This window comes from Schistocerca gregaria, chromosome X (assembly GCF_023897955.1).
Source record: "Schistocerca gregaria isolate iqSchGreg1 chromosome X, iqSchGreg1.2, whole genome shotgun sequence".
NCBI lineage: Eukaryota > Metazoa > Arthropoda > Insecta > Orthoptera > Acrididae > Schistocerca > Schistocerca gregaria.
In genome coordinates this window covers 422,011,567-422,017,566 of record NC_064931.1, presented here as the reverse complement: position 1 = coordinate 422,017,566, position 6,000 = coordinate 422,011,567, and positions in this window count along the sequence as shown.

Genomic DNA, 6,000 nt, shown 5'->3' with positions numbered 1-6,000 from the left:
CATGTCTCTTGCACTCTCTGCCATCACAACCATGTTGTCTGCAACTCTCACACACTCCACTCTCCAGCCTCCTATACAAACTCCAAACTCTCTTATAACATAATTCAGCTTTCTATATAGCCTTCTACTGAGTGTTCTATGTTCCTCACACTTTTTGCTGTTCTTTTTCTTTTCTATAGGTATTAAGATACTTTCTGAAAAGTCATTTGGCAATTTTTCTGTCATGTATATTTGATTACACAATTATCTCTTTAAAGTGGAGGACATCAAAAATAAAATGAAAATAATTTTTCAAAAATATGTTCATTTGGTAGCATACATTTTTCTGAAGCCTTTGATATACAAAAAATATGTGTTCCAGGAAATGTAAGACATGTTATTTGGTCTTAAGTGTGATAAAGTGCAGTGTCATGCCTCTTCAAACAGTATTCTTCACTCACGTGTCACTGTACTTTGCTCTGTGGAATTCAGATCTGTATATTTTGAAATGGAAGCCATCAAACCTATATTCAGGACAGTGGAAATTAAAATGTCCTGCTCTCATTTGGCTTGTTTGAAATCCTACCTGCCCTTAAAAAAACCCACAATACTGGGTGGAATTATTTGTAACAGGCAGAATAAGAAATCTTCAGAAAATTTAAACTTTTTATTGTCTATTCGACAATAACTTCCTCTTTTGAGTGGCATAAAATCAAGTATACAAATCATAAAACCAATAAAGACAAGAGACAAGCAAGACAGTACACATTTCTTCAACCCTCAGGTCCCAGCATCTTTTTCTCTCTAATTTTGCTACAGCTGTACATGCCATAATTTCCTTTCTGTGAGAGAATCTATTATCTCATCAAATTTCATCTGATGTTTTGGTGCATGAAAAATCAAACTGTCTAATGCTGAAAAAAAGCTGTTAATATGAATTGTTCCCAAGACTGGTATGGTTTCTTGATTTCATTACATCTATTTTTTCACTGTCTGCTAGATAAAACAAAATAGGTCTTACTAGTATTGTAGCAATTGCAACACACGCCATATAAATGAAACTGTTGTGGCATAAATGGTCATTTTTATTTACCTCATTTATATATCAGGAGAAAGAAAACTGGCATTATACGGATCGGAGCATGAAATGTCAGATCCCTTAATCGGGCAGGTAGGTTAGAAAATTTTAAGAGGGAAATGGATAGGTTAAAGTTAGATATAGTGGGAATTAGTGAAGTTCAGTGGTAGGAGGAACAAGACTTTTGGTCAGGTGAATACAGAGTTATAAATACAAAATCAAATAGGGGCAATACTGGAGTAGGTTTAATAATGAATAAGAAAACAGAAGGATGGGTAAGCTACTACAAACAGCACAGTGAATGCATTATTGTGGCCAAGACAGACACGAAACCCACACCTACTACAGTAGTACAAGTTTATAGGCCAACTAGCTCTGCAGATGACAAAAATATTGATGAAATGTATGATGAGATAAAAGAAATTATTCAGGTAGTGAAGGGAGACGAAAATTTTATAGTCATGGGTGACTGGAATTCGAGAGTAAGAAAAGGGAGAGAAGGAAACATAGTAGTTGAGTATGGACTGGGGGTAAGAAAAGAAAGAGGAAGTCACCTGGTAGAATTTTGTGCAGAGCATAACTTAATCATAACTAACACTTGGTTCAATAATCATGAAAGAAGGTTGTATACATGGAAGAACCCTGGAGATACTAAAAGGTGTCAGATAGATTCTATAATTGTAAGACAGAGATTTACGAACCAAGTTTTAAATTGTAAAATATTTCAAGGGCAGATGTGGACTCTGACCACAATCTATTACTTATGAACTGTAGATTAAAACTGAAGAAACTGCAAAAAGGTGGGAATTTAAGGAGATGGGACCTGGATAAACTGAAAGAACCAGAGGTTGTACAGAGTTTCAGGGAGAGCATAAGAGAACAATTGACAGGAATGGGGGAAAGAAATACAGTAGAAGAAGGATGGGTAGCTTCGAGGGATAAAATAGTGAAGGCAGCAGAGGATCAAATAGGTAAAAAGATGAGGGCTAGTAGAAACCCTTGTATAACAGAAGAAATATTGAATTTAATTGATGAAAGGAGAAAATATAAAAATGCAGTAAATGAAGCAGGCAAGAAGAAATACAAACGTCTCAAAAATGATATCGACATGAAAGGCAAAATGGCTAAGCAGGGATGGCTAGGGGACAAATATAAGGATGTAGAGTCTTATCTCGCTAGAGGTAAGTTAGATACTGCCTACAGAAAAATTAAAGAGACCTTTGGAAAAAGGAGAACCACTTGCATCAATATCAAGAGCTTAGATGGAAAACCAGTTCTAAGCAAAGAAGGGAAAGCAGAAAGGTGGAAGGAGTATATAGAGGGTCTATACAAAGGCAATGTACTTGAGGACAATATTATGGAAATGGAAGAGGATGTAGATGAAGATGAAATGGGAGGTATGATACTGCGTGAAGAGTTTGACAGAGCATTGAAAGACCTGAGTCGAAACAAGGCCCCCGGAGTAGACAACATTTCATTAGAACTACTGACAGCCTTGGGAGAGCCAGTCCTGACAAAACTCTACCATCTGGTGAGCAAGATGTATGAGACAGGCAAAATACCCTCAGACTTCAAGAAGAATATAATAATCCCAATCCCAAAGAAAGCAGGTGTTGTCAGATGTGAAAATTACTGAACTATCAGTTTAATAAGTCACAGCTGCAAAATACTAAAGCAAACTCCTTACAAACGAATGGAAAAACTGACAGATGCTGGCCTTGGGGAAGATCAGTTTGGATTCCATAGAAATGTTGGAACACGTGAGGCAATACTGTCCCTACGACTTATCTTAGGAGAAAGATTAAGGAAAGGCAAACCTACATTTCTAGCATTTGTAGGCTTAGAGAAGGCTTTTGACAATGTTGATTGGAATACTCTCTTTCAAATTCTGAAGGCGGCAGGGGTAAAATACAGGGAGCAAAAGGCTATTTCAAACTTGTACAGAAATGAGATGCAATTATAAGAGATAAGGGACATGAAAGGGAAGCAGTGGTTGGGAAGTGAGTGAGACAGCATTCTAGCCTATCCCTGATGTTATTCAATCTGTATATTGAGCAAGGAGTAAAGGGAGTGTAAGGCTATTTACAATTTGTACAGAAACCAGATGGCAGTTATAAGAGTCGAGGGGTATGAAAGGGAAGCAGTGGTTGGGAAGGAAGTGAGACAGGGTTGTAGCCTATCCCCGATGTAATTCTATCTGTATATTGAGCAAGCAATATAGGAAACAAAAGAAAAGTAGCTATTAAAACCCATGGAGAAGAAATAAAAACGTTGAGGTTAGCCGATGACATTGTAATTCTGTCTGAGACAGCAAAGGACTTGGAAGAGCAGTTGAACAGAATGGACAGTGTCTTGAAGGGAGGGTATAAGATGAACATCAACAAAAGCAAAATGAGGATAATGTAGTTGAATTAAGTCAGGTGATGCTGAGGAAATTAGATTATGAAATGAGACACTTAAAGTAGTAAAGGAGTTTTGCTATTTGGGGAGCAAAATAGAGAGGATATAAAATGTAGACTGGCAATGGCAAGGAAGTGTTTCGGAAGAAGAGAAATTTGTTAACATCGAGTATTGATTTAAGTGCTAGAAACATGTTTCTGAAAGTATTTGTATGGAGTGTAGCCATGTTTGGGAGTGAAACGTGGATGATAAATAGTTTAGACAAGAACAGAAAAGAAGCTTTCTAAATGTGGTGCTACAGAAGAATGCTGAAGATTAGATGGGTAGATCACATAACTAATGAGGAGGTATTGAATAGAATTGGGGAGAAGAGGAGCTTGTGGCACAACTTGACTAGAAGAAGGGATTGGTTGGTATTACATGTTCTGAGTCATAGAGGGATCACCAATTTAGTATTAGAGGGCAGTGTGGAGGGTAAAAATCGTAAAGGGAGACCAAGAGATGAATACACTAAGCAAATTCAGAAAGATGTACACTGCACTAGGTACCGGGAGATGAAGAAGCTTGCACAGGATCGAGTAGCATGGAGAGCTGCACCAAACCATTCTCAGGACTGAAGACCACAACAACAACATTTATATAAAAGACATGAAAGTATATAATTATTCATGAAGCACCACTATCAAATGTAAAAGTTTTATGTTAGGAAATAGCGTGACTTTGCATTCACATGCTCCAGTTCCTCAAGCATGAGATCGAAAAGTAGTACAACATAATTTTTGTATAAAATTGGGATCATTATATTCTGCCATATAATTTTTGTGAGCAACCATTTCTTATGCTTTCTCAGTCTAACAAACAAACTGGTCATAACTAATTCTGTAACTGTTCGTATCATTGACAAAACTTATTCTACGGTTAACTTCACTAACTCTGTCAGCTCTACCAGTTCAGTTATTGCACTATTATTCTCCAGTTAGGAAGTAATATGTGCTTGTACAACATGTTTTCCATGTAGTTCGAAGCACAGAACATAATCAGGTGCTAATCACAGGCTGTACAGCTGGCTCTAAATAGTGTAGTGTTCTGGCAAAATTTTTGTGTCAAAATTTCATTTTCTTGGATACACTGAGATGATAACATGTAAAGCAGCAACACTGGGACTGTGTCATTAGCCTATTTCCCACATCTGATAAACTAATCCAGTAGTCTCATAGACCATTAATACATTTGCAAAGCAGACTTACATGAAGGGTCTACAAAATCTCAGCAGACACATTTTATCAAAACCTATAGTCAATATTAAAATCACCTGAGTGGAAATCAGAAACACTGGTTGTGGTTGCATTAATGATTATGACTAAAACTCACATTTACCAACAGATATTCATAAAAATATTCCAATTAGTGTTAAAAAGTATTTTGGCATTACCCACGTTTGTGTCACATTCCAAAAATGATGAAGATTTCAGCTTCAACCATGAAGAAGGCACAGTTGCAAACTTCATCATTGGTGGAACTGAAGTCTCAATTGTTACGCTAATCATTTTGTTAATGTGAAAGCTAGATACTTGTTGGCAATAGAGGGAACACCAAGAAAATGCTCTACATGGTCTAAGAATCCTCTCATAGGGTCCTCTGCTGACTATCATTGTTCTTTGCAGCAGAGTCAGGGCAGCTTGCAGATCTCCTTGAAATTCCCATACATATCTTCTACATAATTATACAGCTAATGCAACAGCTTTTAGTATTTTATGAGCCCAGTTTTTGATCTATTCTTGCTTCATTCAATAATCTGATGTCCTTTCACCTTTACCCAAACAGTATGAAGTTCTTAACAGTTAGCTGCAAGTCGAATCTCTGCAGTGTCCCTAAAAGCGATCGATATTCATCGTCAGGTCTGTACAGTTTCCGGAGAAAACATTATGAGTGATGGAATGGTAAGAAGATGGGTGGTAGCATTTAAAGATGGCCACACAAATGTGTATGATGAACAACGGAGTGGGCGTCCTTCGGTCGTTAATGAAAGTTTGGTGCAGGAAATGGACAGTAAGATGAGAGGAAACAGACACTTTATGATTTCCTCCTTGCGGGATGACTTTCTTAATGTTTCTCATAGTGTTTTGTATGGCATTGTGACTGAGCACTTGAATTACCAAAAATTGTGTGCATGTTGCGTACCAAAAATGTTGACAGATGTGCACAAAACCAAACGTTTAGACAGTGCATTGACTTTCCTTGAGCAGTTCCACAGCAACGGTGATGATCTCTTAAGCTGAATTGTCACGGGCAATGAAACGTGGGTGGCCTACATCACACCAGAATCAAAGAAACAGTCCATGGAATGGCGGTATTCAGATTCACCCAGAAATGAGAAGTTTAAGCAAACAATTTCTGCCCAGAAATTCATGTGCACAGTTTTTTGGGACAGAAAAGGAGTATTGCTTGTGGAATTTCTGCCTCAAAATGAGACAATCAATGCAGCAGCTTACATTAAGACATTGGACAATCTGCAGTGTTCAATTCAGAACAAAAGATGTGGC